Here is a 25935-nt window from a genome sequence, read left to right as displayed (position 1 = left end):
AGTCCTCCCCTGGGACCAATTCTGATTTAAAAAGGAAGCCTGCCAGCTCCAATCAATCTGCATTTCTAGTAGAACAGGTAAAGGAAAGATGATTGAGGAGGAAGTTCTCAACTTTCATTTGTCCATTTCTCAACTACATTAAAGTTACGTATCCCTTATTTGTCCGAATACTGAGTTCATAATGGAAAGGCACTGGGTTAGTATTGTCACATTTGGAGGCCTGATCTATAATAACTTACATGATTTTACTCATTTAGAAAAACCTCCTTTTAAGCCTTTATCTTTTCAGAGGGAAAAATCCTAATCTTTAATCTGTCCTTATACATAAAATATTTCTTCTTTTAATGAATTTAATCAGAAATATTCTGCATCCTGCAGGCTGCCTGTAGAAGTAAAGACCAGAAGCCTCATGTTGTTTGAGATGTTAAAGATAGCAAGTGTTTATATATACCAGAGACATGCTAGAAAGTGTAATTGTACTTGGAAAAAAATTGAAACAGGTAGAAGTTTGAAATAATGCTAAGCTTTCTTCTTCTGCCTCATGATCAGATCAAATAATCCTTAAAGTAAAGCCTTTAACTGAAATCTGTGTAGGACAGCTCATTACTTTTGGATAGGTTTCCATAACTAAATGAGGCCATCAAAGAAAAGAGGGTCATAATATAACACCACTCAATGACTTGGCGGCTTGATGGTTCAGATCATCAAGGAGCATCTAGGTAGAATTTCATTCAAATGCTCTTCTGTAAAATTCTTGACCCTTGGAACAAGAATTACTATGTAAGGGATGATTTTTTTACAGAGGAGTCAGCTTTCCTCCTTCTCTCCCAACTTTATCAGCCTTGTAACCTTAAATCACTGAACAGCAATGCAAGAGAATAAACCTGATTTCTCCATAACGGTCAAAAGGGCATTTCTGTCTTCCTGATGTTATGTCTCAGTAGATACAAATAACAATGGTCCACAGGTAAAGACCTTGTCCCTTGGTTGCTACACATATTGCACATGTATAATTTCTTTTAATTAGTCCTCCACATCTGTCATCCTATATTTTTATTTCATTATAGGCACCCTTCTCAGAAAAACAACAGTGGCAATGATTTACTGAAAATATTATGAAGAAATTTTAAAGTGAAGTGAAATAGTAGATGAGAAGGGCAAATGCTCTTTCCCTATTCTACCAATAGGTAACTTGATTTAACTCATATTTTGGGAGTTTGGGGGTTTTTTAAAACATAAATTGTACTAGATGCCTGAGCAAAATCCCATAAAATATCTTTAAAATCTGTAAGTAAAATTTATCTGCAATCTATGTAGGATTTCCCTGAATTTTTCCTGAAATTTGAGATAGCACAAACTAATATCTTGGTGGTATGACCTTCCATATACTCACTGACAAAGGAGTAAATTCCAGAATTCCAGATGCCATGAAGTTAAGAAATGCTTTGGGTTTTTTGTTTGTTTGTTTGTTTTTTGAGACGGAGTCTCATTCTGTCCCCAGGCTGGAGTACACTGGCACAATATCGACTCACTGCAACCTCCGGCTCCCAGGTTCAAGTGATTCTCCTGCCTCAGCCTCCCAAGTAGCTGGGATTACAGGCATGCACCACCACACCCAGCTAATTTTTGTATTTTTTAGTAGAGATGGGGTTTCACCATGTTGGCCAGGAAGGTCTCAATCTCTTGACCTCATGATCCATCCACCTCAACCTCCCAAAGTGCTGGGATTACAGGCGTGCGCCAACGTGCCCGGCCAAGAAACTCATTTTATTATCATTTATTTTGGCAAAATAATAATAATAATAATCCTACACTTCACAAAGAATTCAGAATGGGCATTTGGACTGGATAAAAAACAGAGTTTGTCCATTATCATTAACTTATTACAACTGAGTAACATTAAGACCCAAACCAAAGAAGCAAAGAATTGCCAACCACCATTGATTTTTTTTTTTTTTGTTTCTATAGGGTTTCTAATGTTCTTACATTTTACTATTGTGCCCATATATTACTTTGTGGTCATTAAAAATAATGGACTAAGCCCTACTGGCAAACCAGAATCTAGGCATCGTGCCATTCAAAGATTTAATGAAAAGAAGATATCTTACTCATAGTAGGAAAAAATCATCTTTTTATGCTATTTATTCTATGGAAATACTGTTAGTAGTTTGTAAAGATTTAATAACACATCAAGAACAATTGCACTAGATGATATTCAGAACTTGGGTAGTGGAAGAATATATGCCAAGAAATTAACAGAAATTATCTATGAGTGGGTAAAATATATTTTTTTATTTCCTTTATTTTAGTAGGAATTTGTAACTTTTCAACAAAAACGTATATATTGCTCTTGGAAAAATAATAAACAATGAAAGTCATGTTTAGTTTTAAAAACACACAACCAGATCTTAGTTCACAATAAAATTGCAGAGGTTTCTATTTTTTTAATTCAGTCCTACGGTCTTGCAGAATAATCACCATTTAGGAGAAGCTCTTCATAAATACAGAAACATCAGCTAGAAGTTAATACACTGCCATGGAAAATGGTGTGGGTTTTGAGGTCAGACAGACTTATTTTGAAACTGTACCTCTGCCTCTCCCTTTTTGCCTGTTTGAATATTATTTATGAAGCAGCTACTTTTTACCCACTATATTTTGAAAGTTTTATTTTATTCTTAATTAACAAATAATGATTCTATATATTTATGGGGTACAGTGTGATGTTTCCATACATGTATACTGTGGAATGATCAAAACAAGCTAATTAGCACATCCATCACCTCAAATAGTTATTTATTTGTGGTGAGAACATTTAAAATCCTCTTTTAGCTGTTTTGAAATATACAACACGTGTTTTTAGTACCTGTAGTTACTGTGGTGTGCTATACAACACCAGAACTTATTCCTCCTGTCTAACTGAACTCAAGTTACCCCATCTACTCCACCCCTAGTCTCAGTAATCACCATTCTCCTCTACTGCTATGAGTTTGACTTTTTTAGATTCCACATCAAAGTGATCATATGATATTTATCTCTGTGTGCCTGGTTTATTTCATTTTACATAATATCCTCTAGTTTCACCACGTTATTGCAAATGACAGAATTTTGCATTTTGTAAGGCTGAATAATATTCCATTAAATGTATGTGCCATATTTTCTAATCCATTAATCTACTGACGGTCATTTAAGCTGTGTCCATATCTTGACTATTGGGAATATATACCTCTTCTTATTCTACACTTTCAGTCAAGTTTTCTAAGCACTCCCAACTTGGTTCTGCTCTGCTGTAACATGACTAATGATACCTACCTACAATGTCCAAGATTGCTATGAGGATTAAATGAGGAAATAATAGCACAGCGACTGCAACATAATATTGACTTAATAAAAATAATAAAATAGTAATAACAATGATAAACACAATGACATCATCTAAAATTTACAGTTCACACTGTGTGTTAGGGCCTAGTCTAAGGACATCTATTATTTACCTCATTCAGTTGTAACAGCCACCCTATACCAACTAGATCATGCTATTTTCCCTCCTTGGAGTTGAGGCAACTGGGGTACAGAGAGGCCCAAGTGCACAAAGTCCCCAAATTTATAATCACTATGCTGCACAGTCTCACTGAATTTTCCTTTTGGGGTACTGGATAATAATAATTGCATTTATTGATTTTGTTCATAGGAACCATTTTGGATAGTGTGCATAGTATTTTAGAAGCTTAGTAGTATAGATACCTGGCTCTAAATTTTATGTTAATTGAAACACACTTCAAAGTCTATCAATGGGAATAATAAACAGGGAAGTTAATTGGAAAGTATGAAGCTGTGATTGATTCCCTAGGGCATATGTTGGCTTTTCTCCCTGGCACATTTGGGAGTGGGGTTTTCCCTAATTAAAGAAACAAGCATCTTAGAGCTATTCTATGGCCCCTCCACATGGTCTGGCAGAAGACCAGCATTGTTTTAGCCTTGGTCCTTTAAAAGTTTTTCTTCTCTTCAGCATTTGAAAATGCTTTGATAGCTTTAAAAGTAATTCCTCTTATAAGAGACATACTAGGAGAGGGAGGACTCAAGATGGCGCTGTGAGAACAACCCAGGATTGGAGTTCTCGTTGTGTCGGCGGAGAGGTGAGTCTGAGCTGCATTTCCAGACTGATCTTTGTTGCCCACGGAACGGGGAAATTCCCAAGTGAAGAGGAGAAGCGGGACGCCAGGCAGATATTCTGCCTGGCGAAGCCGGCAGCCGGGGTGGCGGCGGCTGGCCCTACCCAGTGCTCCCCACAGGGTGCACTTGTCCGGGTGCCCCGTTGAACTGGCAACCAGAGACGTGAGAGGGCTGGACTTGAGACTGAGCTAGACTTGGACAGTGGGCCAGCCCAGGGGATTGCAGGAACAGAGCGTTAGGATTGGCCCAGTGGGACGAACAAAACTGCGATTTCAAACAAGCCCCTTGCAGACGGCCCGAGACGCTCTGAGGGGGAGGGGCGGCCACCATTACTGAGGCAACCCGCCCCAACTGAGATACACGCCCATTGCTGACGCAGCCAGCCGTTGCCGAGGCAACCCGTCCCTACTGAGATACACACTCACTGCTGACGCAGCCAGCCGTTGCCGAGGCAACCCGTCCCTACTGAGATACATGCCCACTGCTGACGCAGCCTGCCATTGCCGAAGCAACCCGCTACAACAGAGAGACTCCACCGCAGGGCGTGGCGGAGAACAGCAGAACAGCTGAGCCAGGGTGAGCCTCACAACAGCAGGGCGGAGCCTCGGCAGGCAAACAGTGGCTAGTCTGCATCCTAGCTGGGCAGGACCTCAATGGACATCCAAAAATAAAGCCCAAACCCCTCAACACAGAGCATTTGAGAAAAAAAAAGGGTTTTTTTAATGAGCTCTGTTGCAGCAGAATCAAACATAGCAGCCTAACAGCCCTGAATGAACAACACAGCTCACAGCTCAGCAATTAAACCCCTATAAAGTACAAACTGTCTCCTCAAGCAGCTCCCTGACCCCTCTATATCCAAAAGACTGACATTAGGCAGGCACCATCCTGGGACAAAGATAGCAGAAAAAGAAACTGGTGGCATCCCTCGCTGTGCCACAGCTGCTAGAGGTGCACCCCAGACAAGCAGGGTCTGGAGCGGACCTCAGCACTCGTACAGCGAAGGGGCTAGACTGGTAGAAGGAAAACCAAGCAACAGAAATACTTCATCATCAACATTCAGGGTGTCCACTCAGAGACCCAATCGAAATGTCAGCAACTACGCAGACGACCAGCGGACAAATCCACAAAGATGGGAAGAAACCAGTGCAAAAAGGAGGAAAACACCCGAAACCAGAATACCTCGCCTCCTAGAAAGGACCAAAACTCCTCACCAGCAAGGGAACAAAGCTGGACGGAGAATGACTGTGACGAAATGACGGAATTAGACTTCAGAAGATGGCTAATGAGAAACTTTGGTGAGCTAAAAGATCATGTATTAAATCAATGCAAAGAAACTAAGAACCTTGAGAAAAGATTTGAAAAAAGATTTGAGGAAATGATAACAAGAATGGATAACTTAGAGAGGAATATGAATGAATTAAAGGAGCTGAGAAACACAATATGAGAACTTCGCGAAGCATGCACAAGTTTCAATAGCCGAATTGACCAGGCAGAAGAAAGAATATCTGAAGTCGAAGACCAACTCAATGAAATAAAACGAGAAACCAAGACTAGAGAAAAAAACGCAAAAAGGAATGAACAAAGTCTCCAAGAAATGTGGGACTATGTGAAAAGACCTAACCTACGTTTGATAGGTGTACCAGAAGGGGACGAAGAGAATGAATCCAAGCTGGAAAATACTCTTCAGGACATCATCCAGGAAAATTTCCCCCACCTAGCAAGACAGGCCAACACTCAATTGCAGGAAATTCAGAGAACACCACAAAGATATTCCGCAAGAAGAGCAACCCCAAGGCACATAATCGTCAGATTCAATAGGGTTGAAATAAAGGAGAGAATACTAAGGGCAGCCAGAGAGAAAGGTCGAGTTACCCACAAAGGGAAGCCCATCAGACTCACAGCAGATCTCTCGGCAGAAACACTACAAGCCAGAAGAGAGTGGGGGCCAATATTCAACATTCTTAAAGAAAAGAACTTTCAACCCAGAATTTCATATCCAGCCAAACTGAGCTTCAGAAGTGAAGGAAAAATAAAATCCTTTGCAAACAAGCAAGTACTCAGAGATTTTGTCACCACCAGGCCTGCTTTACAAGAGCTCCTAAAAGAGGCACTACACATAGAAAGGATCAACCAGTACCAGCCATTCCAAAATCACACTGAATGCTAAAGAGCATCAACATAATGAAGAATCTACAACAACTAACAGGCAAAACAGCCACTTAGCATCAAAATGGCAGTATCAAATTCACACATAACAATATTAACCCTAAATGTAAATGGACTAAATGCACCAATCAAAAGACACAGACTGGCAAATTGGATAAAAAGCCAAAACCCATCAGTGTGCTGTATCCAGGAAACCCATCTCACATGCAAGGATACACAAAGGCTCAAAATAAAGGGATGGAGGAAGATTTACCAAGCAAATGGAAAGCAAAAAAAAGCAGGAGCTGCAATTCTCATCTCCGATAAAATAGACTTTAAAGCAACAAAGATCAAAAGAGACAAAGAAGGCCATTACATAATGGTAAAAGGATCGATACAGCAAGAAGAGCTAACGATCCTAAACATATACGGACCCAATGCAGGAGCACCCAGATACATAAGGCAAGTTCTTAAGGACTTACAAAAGGACTTAGACTCCCACACAATAATAGTGGGAGACTTTAACACTCCACTGTCAATACTAGACAGATCTACCAGACAAAAAATCAACAAGGATATCCAGGGCTTGAACTCAGACCTGGAGCAAGCAAACCTGATAGACATTTACAGAACTCTCCACCCCAAATCCACAGAATACACATTCTTCTCAGCACCACATCACACCTACTCTAAAATTGACCACATAATTGGAAGTAAAGCACTGCTCAACAAATGCAAAACAACTGAAATCATAACAAACAGCCTCTCAGACCATAGTGCAATCAAGTTAGAACTCAGAATACAGAAACAGACCCAGAACCGCACAGCTTCATGGAAACTGAACAACTGGCTCTTGAATGTTGACTGGGTAAACAACGAAATGAAGGCAGAAATAAAGAAGTTCTTCGAAACCAATGAGAACGAAGACACAACGTGCCAGAACCTCTGGGACACATTTAAAGCAGTCTCTAGAGGAAAGTATATAGCAATAAGTGCCCATATGAGGAGAATGGAGAAATCCAAAATTGACACCCTATCGTCAAAATTGAAAGAGCTAGAGGAGCAAGATCAAAAAAACTCAAAACCCAGCAGAAGACAAGAAATAACTAAGATCAGAGCTGAGCTGAAGGAGATTGAGACACGAAAAACACTTCAAAAAATCAATAAATCCAAGAGCTGGTTTTTTGAAAAGATCAACAAAATAGACAGACCACTAGCCAGATTGATTAAAAATAAAAGAGAGAACAACCAAATAGATGCAATAAAAAATGATAAAGGGGAAATCACCACAGATTCCACAGAAATTCAAACCATCATCAGAGAATATTACAAACAACTCTATGCACATAAACTAGTAAACCTGGAAGAAATGGACAAATTCCTGGATTCCTGTGTCCTCCCAAGCCTAAACCAGGAGGAAGCTGAAACTATGAATAGACCAATAACAAGGTCTGAAGTTGAGGCAGCAATTAAGAGCCTACCTCACAAAAAAAGCCCAGGTCCAGACGGGTTCACAGCCGAATTCTACCAGACACACAAGGAAGAGCTGGCACCATTTCTTCTAAAACTATTTCAAACAATCCAAAAAGAGGGAATCCTTCCCAAATCATTTTATGAGACCAACATCATCCTGATACCAAAACCCGGCAGAGACCCAACGAGAAAAGAAAACTTCAGGCCAATATCCATGATGAACATAGATGCAAAAATCTTCAATAAAATATTGGCAAGCCGATTGCAACAGCAAATCAAAAAACTTATTCATCATGATCAAGTAGGATTCATCCCGGGGATGCAAGGCTGGTTCAACATATGCAAGTCTATCAATGTAATTCACCACATAAACAGAACCAAAAACAAAAACCACACGATTATCTCAATTGACGCAGAGAAGGCATTTGACAAAATTCAACAGCCCTTTATGCTAAAAACCCTCAATAAACTCGGTATCGATGGAACGTATCTCAAAGTAATAAAAGCTATTTATGACAAACCAACAGCCAATATCATACTGAATGGGCAAAAACTGGAAGCATTCCCTTTGAAATCTGGCACTAGACAAGGATGCCCTCTTTCACCACTCCTATTCAATATAGTACTGGAAGTTCTAGCCAGAGCAATCAGGCAAGAAAAAGAAATAAAGGGTATTCAAATAGGAAAGGTGGAAGCCAAATTGTCTCTATTTGCAGACGACATGATAGTATACCTAGAAGACCCCATCGCCTCAGCCCAAAAACTCCTGAAACTGATAAGCAACTTCAGCAAAGTCTCAGGATATAAAATCAACGTGCAAAAATCACAAGCATTCGTCTACACCAATAACAGACTTAAAGAAAGCCAAATCAAGAGCGAACTGCCATTTGCAATTGCTACAAAAAGAATAAAATACCTTGGAATACAACTCACAAGGAACGTAAGAGACCTCTTCAAGGAGAACTACAAACCACTGCTCAACGAAATCAGAGAGGACACAAACAGATGGAGAAACATTCCATGTTCATGGTTAGGAAGAATTAATATCGTGAAAATGGCTATACTGCCCAAAGTAATTTACAGAATCAACGCTATCCCCATCAAGCTACCATCGACTTTCTTCACAGAACTGGAAAAAACCACTATGAACTTCATATGGAACCAAAAGAGAGCCCGCATAGCCAAGTCAATTCTAAGCAAAAAGAACACAGCGGGGGGCATCACACTACCGGATTTCAAACTATACTACAAGGCTACAGTAATCAAAACAGCATGGTACTGGTACCAAAACAGAGATATAGACCAATGGAACAAAACAGAGGCACCGGAGGCAACACAACATACATACAACTATACAATCTTTGATAAACCTGACAAAAACAAGCAATGGGGAAAGGATTCCATGTTTAACAAATGGTGTTGGGAAAACTGGCTAGCCATGTGCAGAAAGCAGAAACTGGACCCCTTCCTGACACCTTACACTAAAATTAACTCCAGATGGATTAAAGACTTAAACATAAGACCTGGCACCATAAAAACCCTAGAAGAAAATCTAGGCAAAAATATCCAGGACATAGGAGTAGGCAAGGACTTCATGAACAAAACACCAAAAGCATTGGCAACAAAAGTCAAAATAGACAAATGGTACCTAATGAAACTCCACAGCTTCTGCACGGCAAAAGAAACAGTCACTAGAGTGGATCGGCAACCAACAGAATGGGAAAAAATTTTTGCAGTTTACCCATCTGAAAAGGGGCTGATATCCAGAATTTACAAAGAACTCAAACAGATTTACAGGAAAAAAACAAACAAGCCCATTCAAAAGTGGGCAAAGGATATGAACAGATACTTTACGAAAGAAGACATATATGAGGCCAACAATCATATGAAAAAATGCTCATCGTCACTGGTCATCAGAGAGATGCAAATCAAAACCACATTGAGATACCATCTCACGCCAGTTAGAATGGCGATCATTAAAAAATCTGGAGACAACAGATGCTGGAGAGGATGTGGAGAAAAAGGAACACTTTTACACTGTTGGTGGGAGTGTAAATTAGTTCAACCATTGTGGAAGACGGTGTGGCGATTCCTCAAGGCCTTAGAAATAGAAATTCCATTTGACCCAGCAATCCCATTACTGGGTATATATCCAAAAGACTATAAATCGTTCTACTATAAGGACACATGTACACGAATGTTTATTGCAGCACTGTTTACAATAGCAAAGACCTGGAATCAACCCAAATGCCCATTGATAATAGACTGGATTGGAAAAATGTGGCACATATACACCATGGAATATTATGCAGCAATTAGAAATGATGAGTTGTGTCGTTTGTAGGGACATGGATGAATCTGGAGAACATCATCCTCAGCAAACTGACACAAGAACAGAAAATGAAACACCGCATATTCTCACTCATAGGTGGGTGATGAAAAATGAGAACACATGGACACAGAAAGGGGAGTACTAAACAGTGGGGTCTATTGGGGGGAAAAGGGGAGGGCCAGTGGGAGGGGGAGGTGGGGAGGGATAGCCTGGGGAGAAATGCCAAATGTGGGTGAAGGGGAGAAGAAAAGAAAGCACACTGCCATGTGTGTACCTACGCAACTGTCTTGCATGCTCTGCTCATGTACCCCAAAACCTATAATCCAATAAAAAATTAAAAAAAAAAAAAAAAAAAAGAGACATACTAGGAAAGATGGGTAAAAAGCTGCCAGAAAAAATCTCTTCTTCTTGAGGATAAACGACAATGTTCTGTTTTCTTTAGGAATAAATAAGCTCTCACATAACATTCTAAATCATGGTTTCTGAGCTTTATTAGGTAAATTCTGATGAAATATTAATGAAAATAATCTTACTATATTAATAAACAAATAAGTTACATTTTAATGTGAATATAGTTAGCTAGTTAATTTTTCTTAACCATGGGAGGACTACAGTCATCCTTGTATCAAGTGGTAGCATTTATCTGCTGCTTTTCTATATAATGAAGAGCCTAACTTCAAGTTTTCTAGAAGTACAGATAATTTATTTATAAGAGCCTCCAGACAGTTCGTATTCACATCAGAGAGCAGTATAATGATGATCACTTATGACAAAGATTTCTTTTATAAAGTACAAAATGTTAATGCCTTGTTTTAATTTACTCTCCCAGAATCTAGATGGTGATTGAATTCATAAGCTTATTCTATCCTCTGGGCAAGTTTCATGCTGATTTATAAGGTGTGAAACTTTCAGTCAGTTCTGTTCTTAGGATATTATTAATCAAAATCCAGGAGACTGCTTAGACTGAGGCTGGACCTCCTGGATTTAAGTTGTAGCTCAAACCCTCGCGAGGTTATTAGCCTCGGATGAGTTTACATTTCTGGACCTCAGTTTCCTCAGCTGCAAAATAAGAAGCTTAAACAGACTTTTTCCATGGGTCATTTCCAGTTCTAGAGTTCTATGATTATTAAGAGATATTTAGCTTTACATATTTTAAGTTCATAAAATAAGCAAATTGAAAAATCCTGACTCATCAAATACATGTAAACATTGAATTTTAACTTCAGACACAATAGCCAAACATTATTAGCAATGATTATTTTGTTTTTTTCACATATGTTACTCTTCCCAGAAAATACTGATTGCTTTTATAATTGCCTTAGGGCAACATACTATTCAATGGGATATTTATCAAAAAATTGTATGTATGGTTTTAAATTGTAAAAGGAACCCACTTCTTAGCCTCTACTTTCACCAGTCATTTATTTTTAATCATTCTGTTAGTCATTTACTCAATAAACATTTAATAAGTGTTTGTTTGGCATTCATATGTCCTGTGATACAGTAGACATTTCACCACTTACATTGCACATTTAATTCTCCCAGAAATCCTGAGGGTAGGAAATAGAATTTAATAAATTAAGTCTGGTTCAAAGACAAAAAATCCAATAAGTAGTGGGGCTAGAATTTGAATTCAGATTTGGCTCTGTGCCAAATACTTTTGTTTGTCCTCCTTTTGTTTGTCATTGTTCTTCTCCATTCTGCCCCCTGTCTCAGGGGGCTGAATGTTTGAATTATATCAATGGGCCAAAAGCAGATCACAGGAAGAGATACCACGGGAGGAACAAGATGAGTACAAACAAGGTCCCTATGTCACTGCCTCCCTCCCCTGGGGCTGGCTGTGTCCCTTAAACACAGCTCCATGTTCCACTCAGGTTGGGCATCCCCACACAATTCTCTCCTTTCCGGTTATGGTCATACCTCTCACCCTAGTGGACTTAGTAGTGATAACAGCTCTGAGGTCCTACACTTCTCTTATGGCTTTCTACATTCTGCCCTTGCTTTCAGAAATAGTTCCTTTTTAATTCCTTCTCAGATTATCCTAATTTAAATGTTCCATCTGTTTCCTGCTGAGATAATATACATTTAGATATGTTTAGATACACAAATACTTACCATTATGTTACAATGGCCTACAGCACTCAGTACAGTGACACATTGTGCAGATTTCTAGCCAGAAGCAACAGGCAATACTGTGTAGCTGGGTGTGTGGTAGTTTATACCATCTAGGTTTGTGTAAGTACACTCTGATGTCTGCTCAATGATAAAATAGCCTAACAATGCATTTCACAAACCATATCTCCATCATTAAGCGACATGTGGCCTATATTTGAGACAAAGATCTCCTCCAATAGTAACAACGAGAGCTCATATTTTGAAGACATTGCCATTGTTCTCTTCCTATATTTCTCTCAGCAATTAAAAACTTAAAATGAAATCAGTAAGGATCTAGGAATCAAGGATGATCTAAATTCTATAAGTGCTTCAATATGTTTTGCATCAGAATGATTATAATAAACAAATCTAACCCACAACAGGACTTAACAGCGAACTACCATCAGCTCCTGCCAATAGAGGAAAATACCCTTGACATGTTATCTTTGCAACTGCCCACACTTCAAGGTACTATCTAGAACTAAGTTTGGAAAAGCATCATAACATTAGAGGGACTATGTGATCCCATAAAATAAGCACAATAAGTTTTAATGTTGTTATTTTTGTTGCCTGGGGATTGACATTAACTCTAATCTTTTGTCCCAGAATGTCTTTCATAGAAAATAAAAAGTAGTGAGAGGAATTTCTGTTGATTCCACCAAATAGGCAGAATTCTAGGACTACAAGCGTTCTTACATCTTGATTGAGGCAGATACCTCTATATCAACTTCCTTGTTTGAGTCAATTAGGCAAAGAGCCACAAGGTGCTAGAATTTATTGGCCTGAAAAAAGCAAATTCTACTTAATCTAAATATTGGTTCAGTAACTAAAAAGATTTGCTTGCATATTGGGGGAAAAAAGTCTCTAGACCGCACATTCCTAACTTGGTGGTTTTTTTGTTGTTGTTTTTTGTTTTTTGTTTTTTTTGACTTAAGATTTCAAGTCCAAGTTCTTGGGAGTCCTTGGAACCCGTGAAATATATGAAAAGGCCAGTGTGTATATACTTTGCACTGGAGAGAGATCCCAAGACATTAATCAGAGTCTCAAAGAGGCCTAAAAACAAAAGTTAGTAGGGGAAAATGAGCAATATGTCTGCTTCATTGGCTGGACCAGGGAATACAGATTAGTAGACAAGGGTACTCAGATATTACACTGATTCCACACACTCACTAAGAAACTTTATGATTTTTGCTTTAACTTTCTTCATAGACTTTGGGGAAGACATATGTCTTATCAACAATTACTTATTTTGTCAAAAATAAGATTTATTGATTTGAAATAGATCCTTTATGTCCTTTCTGCTCAAGGTTTGAGTAAGTTATTTATTGAATGTCCAGACCTACGAGATTGAAAGACTGCACCTGTATAGCAACAACAACAAAATAAATCTCTTAATGTGTTTGAGAGTCTTCCTGACAAACCGTAACCCCACAATCACAGGGCCTCTGACTACCACAGGTTTAACCTGGAGATTTTAATATGCCAATACTAAATACTGTGAAAGCTCACATATTCTGGTACTTTTCTTCTTACTACATTTATTACTTTCTTCTCACCAGGGAACCAGCAATGAGCAATTCAGTGACTGTAAATTCAACCTTTTTGTTTGAAAAATAAAGGTCCTGAGGATATAATAAAGAATAACATTTGTTTAGAGGGAACAAAGTAATAATTGCTCTTTTCTATCCAGATCAGTGGATTTCACTTTTTATGCTATGTGGTAGGATGTAATCATGTATTTGATCAGTTTTGGCCCCAAAAAGTTATTGATGTAATTCTTAAGAAGTTTTTTTTATTATTATTATGTTTACATAAAGGAGTTCTTTCTTCAAAGGAAACATGCTGGGAAAAAAGTCTATTATGATGCTGTAATGAATGTCCTTCACCGCATATAGGATAGCCAGGGCTATAACTTCACTTCTCTTATCTATACTAGAAAAAGATTTTGTCTCTCCAGTTCCCATTACAAGGTGTTCAGGAGGGCTGCCTTTCAGCACCATTTTATCCAAAAGAGGTATTCCTTCTATAGTCCCTTCTATAGCCCTAACGTTTATTTTCAAACACTCTCTCCACACTGTTGCCCATGCCTTTCTGTCGGCCAAAGCCATTGGTCATGTATTGATCTTTAACATCCTTGAGCCACCTCTATAATTTGACACTGGGCACTCCCCGCTTCAAACACTCTAACTCCTTGTTCACTGTTTAACTACTGATACTAGCTTCTCTTGGTCTCTTTATACCTCTCTACTTATTCTCACCCATCATGACAGAGTACTCTGCCTCAGTCCTCTTAAATATGTATACTCTAAGGTTCTATCCTTCAGAATTTTCTTACTTAAAAATCTCATCTACCCCCTTTATGTGACAGCATCTATATCAGTATATTCATGCCAATGTCCAGATCCAGAGCACCTGATACCCAACAGGCATCCCTGTACAGGTATTTCAGACTTACCTACAAAAATGCAACTAATTATCCTTCCTCACTTCCCTATGACCAAACTAGTTTTTCCTTCTATAGTCTCTCCTTAATACTATCATCATCCACCCAGGCATTCAAACCAGGGGTGACTAACTCTCCCTAAGACCTTTACACAAGTAACGACATTTTATCTTGATCCTATTTAACAATAAAAATGCACCAGTTTGAAGAGACCATAAAAGATCATTCCAAGAAAGAAATGAGATTTTCAAAAAGTCATAGAGCTAAGAATTTTGTGTGCATATTCTTTAAGTTTGTTTCTAAAAAATAAAGGACAAGGATGGGAATAAAACTTTTGAAACAGCATGATATATTTAGAGACTGATAAGGAACTCTGTTGGACTGGATTATAAAGAGTTCAGTAGATAGTGGGAGAAGATGAAATCGAAGGAAACTGATGTCTAGGTGTAAAAGATTTTATGGGTCATGCTGAGGCTTTGTACTTCATAACATAAACAACAGGAGGTCTCCCATGATCCTCAGAAAACTCTCACTTTTAGCAATGCCTGTGGCCTTTGTCTTGCCTCTATTGCTTCCAAAAATCTCATCATGTCTTTCCTAAGCCCTTCTTTGGGAAACATCTAACTCCTGCAAAGTCATGCAGTATTTGTTGCCCAAGGTTCAGAGGGGCTATAAGAACATAGAAATACCCTTATAATCATTCTTGATAAGAATATTGTAGTGAATATTTACAGTGTTAGATAGCTAGCATCTATTTACCCATCTTTTGAAAACAGAAACTCAATTTTCTCTTAAAGATCACTCCTCTCCCACTGAAGTCTGCGTGCTTCAAGTGGAGGTGAGTCTGTTCAATTCTTGTGTCTTCTCCTCCACTAACTGGGACATTTTCTCCTTCTGGTCACAGTAATTCTTCAGGGATGGATATGACTCAGTTGTGGAAAATAATTGTTGGGTTCAAATATTTTGTTTGAACTATTTAGAGAGATGTTACCCTTTCTGTTGAATTTAAACTTGGGAGGATATAAGAGGGGAGCAACTAGCAACCAGTTTACCCCCACCAAAAGCCTGAGTTTGAAGTTAGCATAAAGTAAAATCAAAGCAAGAGACATTCATAATTCCATGTTCGGTGCCATGGCAGATACGAATCAATAAATACATGGTCTCTACTTTAAATATGTCGAAAATATATCTGAGGATACATAATACAGATATAGGAACAACCATTAAAGGAAGAAAATTGGGACTCTCCCATCTCCTATCCATACTATAAGGGGTCTTCAAGGTAACAAGACAAGAGTATTTGTTTATTCTCTACTGAGACAAGCAGGAGAGCCCGCTGAGCTGCCTGAACTTAAAAATGGGGATTCTGAAGAAGTATAAATTCAGCATTTAGGCTTTCATTTGTCTCTCATTTTATTTGGTTTTTTTTTTCCATGATCTTATATTCTTAAATATTAGTGAGTAAAAATACTCTTACCAACTCTGCCCTGGCTTTATTCTGAATTGTCTTTTAACCATGTTTTTCTGTAGAAAGGAGAGGTGATGGCATACTAATTTTAGAACAGGTTGACAGACAATGGAAAGTGAGACTGAGAAATGCTCACATGATCAGAATACAATCCAGGGATGATGATGGCAAAAAGATGCTTAAGAAAACTGAAACTCAGGAGACAGGCTGACTGACTGAGACTGAATAACTGAGAAAGAACTTAAGGGGATTTGAGCATATTAGAGTGGAAAAAAAAACCCAGCAAGTAAAACCATCCAGGCATACAAAAAGAAACCATGGGAGATGTTTTATTTATATTTTTTATCATGCTGATTGGAAAAAAATATGAAATGGAGGCTACAAAGAGAGTTGTTTTGGACTACACCTAAGAAAAGGACCTGAAACCAAGGTACCAAGCTGAAGATCAGAAGACCTTAACTGTCTCATCCTGTAAAAGCCCAGCACTGTTTCTGTCTGGCTCGTGCTGAAGCTAGTAATGAGGCCATCTGCTTGTAATGCTCACTCTGTGTGTGGCTTGTGCCCAGAAATCTCCACGCCTTCCAGCAAAGTCATTTTTACACTGTACCTGACAGACAGAGCATGTGTTTGTGCTAAAAACACTGCAGGAAAGGGGTACTGGGAGGAATCAGAAAAGGCTTGACCTTGAAAGAAGTCATCCACAAGCCCTGAGACATAATTAAAAAGCCAGGGGCAGTGGAATGCTGAAGAACAGACTAGTAGTAATTCATTAGACCCATATGACACCATAGTAAGAAAGAACATCTGCTTTGGGTTGCTTTGGAAGAAGACAAGCATGGTAGACTCATTCTTTGTTTTTCAAATAGCTTCAGTCTCTTCAACATATAGCTAAAAGAAGTGGAGTCAACAATGACTGAAAATCTTAGAGGGGACACCATTACCAACTGATAAAGACTCAAACACTTAACATGAGCCTTTACAACCTGATTTCAACTTACTTTGTCACCAACCCCATTTCATGCCATTCACTCCCATATATACTCAAATTTTGATAATCCACAAATGTCCCATCCACTTCAATTCCTCTATACCATTAAAAACATGGTTTGTGCTACTCAAAATTTAGTTTTCACCCTTTTCCAAATGGGTCAAGGAAGGATGAAGTAAATTGCCCATAATCAGACACAATTTAAGAGTATGAAATGTTAATAATACACAAGAAATGAGAAAAGAGCCAAAAGTAATGGTCATAACATTTGAACAGAGATGTTTACACAAGAGATCACACTCTGTGCTTTCCCACAATATTTCCTACATTTAGAGAACTGGACCTCCATGTGATAACATCAGCCTATATACATGGATATTTTTTTAAATATCCTAACAAAATTAGTCCTTCATCTCATTTAGTCTGAGGACTTTACAAAGGACACTACATGTTGCATTAGTCAAGGTTCTTCTGATAAGGATCCTCAGCAGAAATTTCTTTCTGGTCTTCAATGTTAGTTGTTCTTCAATTGGAAAGCTGATCTGCATTAGAAACTAGAAAGGTTAGAAGCAAATTTGGGGCCTACCAATTGCAAGTATATAGGACTCTATGGCAGCAAACTTTTTTGTAAAGGGGCAGATAATAAATACTGTATTTTAATCTTTGCAGCTCAGACTAACTCTATCACGACTACTGAACTCTCCTGTTGTAGTGTGAAAGCAGCCATAGATAGTGTTGCAGGGCCAATCCCAAAACTGGGGTCAGCCTGGGAGGCCAAGGGCATGAGTTCTTAGCTTCACACATGAAATAATTCAAGAGCAAGCCAACAGAGTAAAGCAAAAGCAAGTTTATTAAGGAGCAAAAGAAAGGCTACACTTATAGGCAGAGTGGTTCCCTGGGCTGCTGGCTGGTTATATTTGTGATCATGTATTTGCTGAATAAGGGGTGGACTACGCATGAGTTCTGGGAAAAGGGCAGAAAGCTCCCAGAACTGGGTATTCTCTCACATCCCAACTGCACGGGTTAATTTCCTGGCATTACTGTTGCAATTCTATACTGTCATGGCGCCATTGGGAGTGTTTTTAGCATGCTACTGCATTGTATTTGCATATAATGAGCAGAGACGGTAACCAGGGGTCACTTTCCTCACAATGGTGCTTCTAGCTGGTTTTGACCAGTTTCTTTCACTGTCTCCTGTCCTATCATTGGGGTCATGTGACTTGTCCCCTTGGAAACTAGTTCTGCTGCATTCCCATCACAATAGTGCACAAAGAAATGAGTGGAACTGTATTCCAATAAAACTTTGTTGATCAAAGAAAACTTTATTGATAAAAATAGTCAGGACACTGGCTTTAATCCACAGGCTACAGTATGCTGACCCTGTTCTATGGCATCCTTTTGTAACAAAGTCTCAGGCACAGGTCTGTTCAAGACTTTTCACTTATTTTTCCCCTTGTTCTTTCTTACTCCTGTATTTACATTATACAAATGTGTTTTATATAATTGTGCTGCCTTTCTGGTATTTTATGACACTAAGTAATAAATAGCTAAATAAATACTTTTAAATTAGCTGTCCAGGGCTAACTTGGTGGTTATGTGCAAATAAGAAAAGACATTTGCCAAAGTTAATAGGGCAACCAAACCTTTCATATAGGATAGATATTAAGATATCTAGAAATTAGAACATAGGATTTTACTGTTAATTTTTCCTCTGGGTGTACACCTAAAGAAAATTGAAGAGAAGGCCCAAGTGGTTAAGGAGGTCAAACAGAGACCAATGACTAGGTAAGGAGGTAGGAAGACACTGGATGCTGGTAATAAGAGCACCTTTTCTTCTGGTTTCTTATTTGTAATATAGTAATATTTATAGCTTCCTAGCTTCTATTAGTGTATTTATGTATTTCATGAAAGCCATTTATAATAGTGCTACATGCCATATGTTTACTCCTTCTGTGTAATTGTTCATTCATCTCCAACCTAAACACCTTATGAATTAATTCTATACAGGTTATTGAATAAACACTAATATTATATGCCAAGTGCTGTTCTGGCCACCATGTATATAACAGTAAAGATACCATGCCTCTACCCTCGTGGCATTGGTTTTTCCATGAAGAGAGATGATGAATGAATGAATGAATGAATGAATAAATATGGCAAAGTGAGGGTTACCAAGGGAGAAAAGTAGAACAAAAGGATAGAGAGTGATAAAGAGCTATTTTATGTTGGGGAGAGACATAAATGAAGGCTTGGAGTGGGCCATGCAGGTTTCTGAGGGAAGAGACTCATAAGGGAAAAAATACAAAGTACAAAGTTCAAAGGCTCTGAGGGTGGGAACTGGCCTTCTGAGCAATAGCAAGGAAACCATTTTTAGCAATAACAAGGAGTAGAGTGAGTGAGGGGCAGTATAGTGGGCAGTGAAGGAAGAGGGAAAATAGAGAATGAGATCTCACTGGGGCTCAAAAAAACTCTCTTAGGCTATGGACTTGATTCTACAGGAAATGGAAGTTTGTGACCAAAAGAGTAACACTATGTGACTTACATTTTAAAGGAGTGACTGCTACATAGAGAGTATATAATAGGGACAAAGATGAAAACAGAAAGACCAGTTAAGAGATTTGGATTTCCAGGCAAGAGAGCATGGTGGCCTGGACCAGAGTGATAAAGAAAGTAGTAGTAAGAAGCAGTCCTGTGTATTCACCTGAAAGAGCTACTGTAATAGCATTTTATGACTAGTTTGATGCAAAGATATGAGGGGGAAAAAAGGAGTGAAAAAAGACCAAGATTTTTTTATGAGGGAAAATGGAAGAACGAATTTTCCATTAATCAAGATGGGGAATATTAGTAAGTAACAGGATTGGGAAGAAAAATCATGTATTTATTTTAAGCATGTTAACTTTGAGATGGCTAATCAGACATCCAAGGAGATATGTTGAGTACATAGTCGTTTACCTAAGTCCAGAGTCTCAGGAAAGAGGTCAGGATGAGGAATTTAAATGTGGGGATGGTCAAGATGAGATCGTATTTAAAGTCATAGGCTGAAGAAGGCAGCCACGGGAGTGAGAGAAATTGAGAAGTCTAAAAAGACGTGGAAAAAATAGGAGGATTTTGGCAAGGGAGAATTAAATTGACAGTAGCCAGTGATGTAGGAAGAACATGAGGAAAAGGTAGACTCCTGGAAATTAAATGTAGAAAGAGTTTCAAAACTAAAGGATAAATCACCTGTGTCAAGTGCTGCTGACTGATAGGTGGAAGGAGATAAGAACTGAAAGGTGGTTTTGTCAACATAAAGGTCATTGATCTATTTCATGAGAATGGTAAGGATAAATGTCTATTTGAAGTGGATTCAAGAATAGGAAAAGATATATTGGAAGTAATGGGCATGAAAATTATTTGAGATTTTGCTCCTCTAAAGTGGAAGAGAGAAATAGTAGCTAGAGAGGGACAAAAACCACAGAACTCAATATAAAGGCAGGTTATATAGGGTCCATATGAAAGTAGGTCATATGGGAAACATGATTTACCATATTAGATGTCTAACCTCCTCCTGTTTTTCCATTCTTCCTGTCCCTCCATGATATGAATCCCATCCTCCTCCGTACTGCCTGGACATCTGATGTGCTGAACAGGCTACCTATGCCCCATTGTATGTATATGCTCCATTCCTGCTTTCAGGAATAGAAAAACAGAACTCATTTCACTGGGTGGCTGATAAGGATCACAGATACTCTCCTCTTCTGTTATGGTATCATGTTATGTTTTGTTCTGACAAGTACATCAACAAGAAGTGACACGAGGAATAATGTTGACTTTGGGTTTAACTTCATGTGCATTTATTTGCTAAATATTACCAGCACCTATGGTAGTCACTCTGCTAAGCACTGTGGAAAGGAAGGAGAAAACAAAGAAAGGATGAGAAAAGAGAGACTATATTCAAAAGAGAACATTTTACTCTCCTTTGTTTTACTCCCGGATAAGAGTTAATTTTATAACTTTAGATATTTCTAAATCATAATTGTTTGCATAACTATATTTAAACTTTAATGAACTTCTAAATATGAAAAACAGAAGGAAATTCTCTGCAATTCTTTTTGGGATCAGTGCAGGTATAATAACAAAACAGGTATTCAAAAGTAAAGTTGAATATTTTTTAACTGCTATTACTCTACCTGATTTTGTAGTAATGTTTGAATTTGTATCATGTTATTTAAACATCAATTCTAATATAAACTGATGATCCAGAGGAGAGTTGGAGTAGAATTTATACCTCTGTAATAGCTATTATATAAAATTAGAAAGTTTCTCCTAAGGTCAGATTCACCTTAAGATGAAGCAAAATGCTAAAAATACTCTACACTGTGCCAAAATAAAAACACTCTACTGTTTTTACTTTCATATGTCAAGCTTTCTATAATACCAAAAAAAAAAAACTTTAAACCCAGTCATTTGCAAAATGTTAATATGAACTATTGTTACCTTTTTCTCCTGATTATGGTATTTTCTGTATTACATATGTGCATATGACATCAAGAAACTTTATAAGCCTGATCTAAATTGACCAAAAGAATAGTATTATCTGACTTACATTTTAAAGGAGTTCAGTGACTGCTACATAGAAAGTAAATAAAAGGGACAAAGATGAAACAGAAGGACCAGGTAAGACATGTGAATTTTTAGGCAAGAGAGCGTGGTGACCTGGACCAGAGTGATAGAGAAAGCAGCAGTCTGCAATCTTAGACAAGCCACACTTCTCCAGTCTGAGCATACCCCAGCAGAATTGGAGTGTTCTAATGTACCTTAAAATGTAAGAAAAAATGGAAAATGAAAAAGTCTCGATGAAGTAAAACTTTATCACAGTTACACAGAAAAGGCCTACCTACAATAGAGGGAATGTGTGCCTTGTCAATTTTAATTGTTTTAAATTAAACGATTAACTTTTACAGAGAAAAAGCATTAGGTGAGCTCTGCCTAATTTTCTGGTCTGAAATTATTCACTCCTTCAGGTTTTTACAAAGAAAGAAAATACGATGGGAAAATGAACGTGCGATATTTCATAAGAAATAAAGTTACTCCAAAGTAGAAAATTTAAGAACTACTTCATTCTCAACCAGCCAATATTTACTGAGTAATCAGGATCTCAGTCTTCCTAGGAGACCCCAGAGAGTATAAGGAAGAGCCTCTGCCATCAGGGAGCTTACATTAAGATCCAGATGACAAAACTTTCCTAGCCAGAGACCTACTTCCCAGTAAAACTTAAATAACACTGTTATTTATATATATTAAATATATTAATATATAACACTGTGATGAAATCATATGCTACATCATTTTTCTTCCCTCCATTTTTCAGTAACTATCTACTTTCTATCACACCAAATGCGGATGTCTTTTCTTATCCTTCGAAGACCTGTCTAGTTGTTCTCCCACTGATTTTTTTTTTTTTTGAGACGGAGTTTCGCTCTTGTTACCCAGGCTGGAGTGCAATGGCGCGATCTCAGCTCACCACAACCTCCACCTCCTGGGTTCAGGCAATTCTGCCTCAGCCTCCCGAGTAGCTGGGATTACAGGCATGCGCCACCAAGCCCAGCTAATTTTTTTTTTTTTTTTGTATTTTTAGTAGAGACGGGATTTCACCATGTTGACCCCGATCTCTTGACCTTGTGATCCACCCGCCTCAGCCTCCCAAAGTGCTGGGATTATAGGCGTGAGCCACCGCGCCCAGCCTCTCCCACTCTTAATTCACAACCCTGACCAATTTTAGTACCGTTCTATTAATTAATCAAATCTTTTTGTGCTCTCTCTCATGCACCCTCTCCTTTCTCTCTCTCTCTCTCACACACATACACACACACATGCGCGCGCGCACACACACACACACACATGCGCGCGCGCACACACACACACACACACACACACACACACAATGCTTGTCCTACTGTCTTGGGTGGAACGTACCGGGTAGCAGGCTGGGAAGTGGTCTGCATGAGGCCTAAACAACCACACCAACAGAGAAGGAGAACCAAACCCCAGGCAATGGCCAGCAGCCCAGCAGGGGAAGATTTAAATAAGTAGGCTTTGAAGGGATAAAGCCTTTTAAATGCCAATACGTTTACATATAACACCCCAGATAATCTTAGGGAAAGAAGCATAAAGATCACCCAGTTTTTAAATGTGGGAACACTGGCCCAACCCCTGCCATCCCTTTAGATTCCTATTTCTCCTTTTCCTTGCCATTGCATGTGATGCTTAGAACTCACCACCTCTAGGAACCTCCCCAACTCCACTGAGTATCCACTATGTCCCTTGCACTTATATCAGTATCAGCCACTTCAAAGTACTCAGGTGTGCCCTCATGACAATGAGACTGTGAGCAATCAAAGAACAATATCACTATCCTACATAAAAATTTCACATTTTTCTGACATAAAAGAACAGTTTGTGCAGAAAGAATGCTTGTTGAAGGTATGAATTAAAGGCATTTTAGTACTCTAGCACCTATCTCATAATTGTTATGTATGTGAATTCCATGGAGATATTTACTTCCTTGGCTGTTGGGAGATGTAATCTTTTTCCACTTTTCTTAACATCAGTTTTATAAGTTTAATATATTTCCTTGTTTCTGCAGCAACTAAATGTATTTCATAGGGAAACATTAGCCTCTCTGACCAGCAGTTTTAAATATTCATGCAATTCCTGTTTGCAAGTAACTGGTTTTTTAATATTTGTACAGTTTCATCATGGTGTTAATTTTACAACATGAGAAGGTTCTTTATAAAGCACTTTGAAAAAAATGTTCCTGATTTTACATATTTTACATGTCCTAATTTTACATGTATTGCAATATATTAATAGCATATTCAAATATAGCTTTCAATAAGTTTTTTCTTAATAAAACTTTAATTTTATTAATTCCAAATTCACAATAATTGGGACAAAAGGTGACTTGAATTGTGACTTTGAGAATCCCATTCTTCATGATCAGATTATGCTTGTATCTTCAAAGTCCCTAAAATCATCTGCTCTGCAATAGATATGAAAAATTATACAGACAACATCTGTCATTTTCTTAATGCCAGTCACTGCTCTTCCTTCTAAGAGAAAATATTTTGTTAGGTTAAAATACTGTATGCTATTCAGAAGGAAAGGAATATTAATTTCAAAATATTCTACAATACAGATTTTTTATTAGGTCTAGTTCACGTTTTTATACATACATTCTCCTAATTTAATGAGTGTTTACTGTTCATTAGTTAATGCAACTTCATAAGTTAAATGTCATTTCAGTTTAAGATCCTTTGTTGTTCCTGTTGTACTCCACTTTCAGTAGGGGTGTTATTTCTAGTAGCTTTTTCAAAATTCAATCTTTTGGTACCAGAGTTGGAGTCTAATAATTTCTTTAGAAATCTTATAATTTTTTTCTCTTCAATGTGTTGTTTACATAGAAATAAGAAGACTTTAGTGTTAAAGTCCCATCTTTATCTTGTACAACTAGGATTTCGTGTAACTAGAACCTATAAAACAAAATTAATTAAGTAATTAAGATGACCATTTTGTTTTTGCTTTTTTTTTTCATTTGAAATCCCGTATTAAATTAGCTTTAATTTTATGTATTTTCCTAATCTGGACAAGTTCACAAAACATCACTTTACTTTATATTGTTTTTATTATATGGTACTGTCATCTGTAGGTCCTACTCATAGAATACCTTTGATTTGGGGTTTAAAGAAATGTAGGATTTTACACCTCAAAGAACATCTAGTTCTCACCTCTTATTTATAGATAGGAAATTCAAGACTTTAGCTAAATAATTCCAATATAGGCACATGCCTGGTCAGTAACTGGGTTGAATTACTACCTATACTTAATATTTTATACTTGTACAAATGATTTTAAATTTATACTTTTGCCTCTTTTACAATTTGAACAAGAAAAAGTACATGATTCCTGAAGATGTGTTGTTCTTATAAGTGAAGTAATGATTAACTATTCTAAATATATGAACGGTTAACCAATTAAGCATACCTGTTTTAGTTAATTAGTTTGCACATTTGTTCTGGGAATTTGTTAAAGAATAAAGATCTCTGTCTTTAAGAAAGTTCAAAATGTCATTACACTCATAAGATATTTACATATTGTTATATGCTTAGGTGTTATTTATAGGTCCAAGGAATAAGAATTTGATGTAACCTTTCACTTCTTTGTAGCAGTCTCCAAATGTAAGTAAATCAAGAGAAGAAAACAAAAGTATAACTGATACTTCTGACAGTAACTGCAAAAACATTTTAAAGTTTAATAGCAAGAAATTCCAGTGAAATTTTTTTAATGTTTACATTTCTTTTCAAAAAGTTTGTATTTAGTGAAACACACTGCAGTCTAATAATTTTTGAATCTCGAAGACCACATTCTCAATTCCTTTTTCTGACACCAACTCTTTTCCTATTTGCCAGTTGTGCTAACTTCGTATGGTGACTCTGGGAGACACAAGCATATCAAAAATCATGCCACATAATCATTATTTAATAGCAAACACTACAATTTAAAGTCTATATTTTAGAAACAAATTAATAGTGGATCAGCCCATACTCTCTCACCTACCTACCACCTTCTCATGACCTATTTTTGCATAACTCTCTTAGTTCATTATGAAGCAAGACCATTACATGGTAGGTAACCATATATTCAAAGAAAATAATAAAATAATAAACTAAGGTAAGTTGAGCTGTTGAGCAAGTCACAATAAAAAGTACTTTATTTCTTTTTAC

General features: G+C 37.7%; 1 long non-coding RNA gene across 2 annotated transcripts in view; it reads right to left on the bottom strand.

Annotated features, from left to right (window-relative positions):
* The window catches only part of LOC118147347 (uncharacterized), a 383457-nt gene that overhangs the window by 102700 nt on the left and 254822 nt on the right, over nt 1-25935 (bottom strand). The gene's annotated exons all lie outside the window — the stretch shown is intronic.

The sequence above is a fragment of the Callithrix jacchus genome, chromosome 14 (assembly GCF_049354715.1).
Source record: "Callithrix jacchus isolate 240 chromosome 14, calJac240_pri, whole genome shotgun sequence".
In the NCBI taxonomy this organism is placed as follows: Eukaryota; Metazoa; Chordata; class Mammalia; order Primates; family Cebidae; genus Callithrix; species Callithrix jacchus.
The sequence above is the reverse complement of the archived record's forward strand: the minus strand, read 5'-3'. Positions and strand labels throughout refer to the sequence as shown.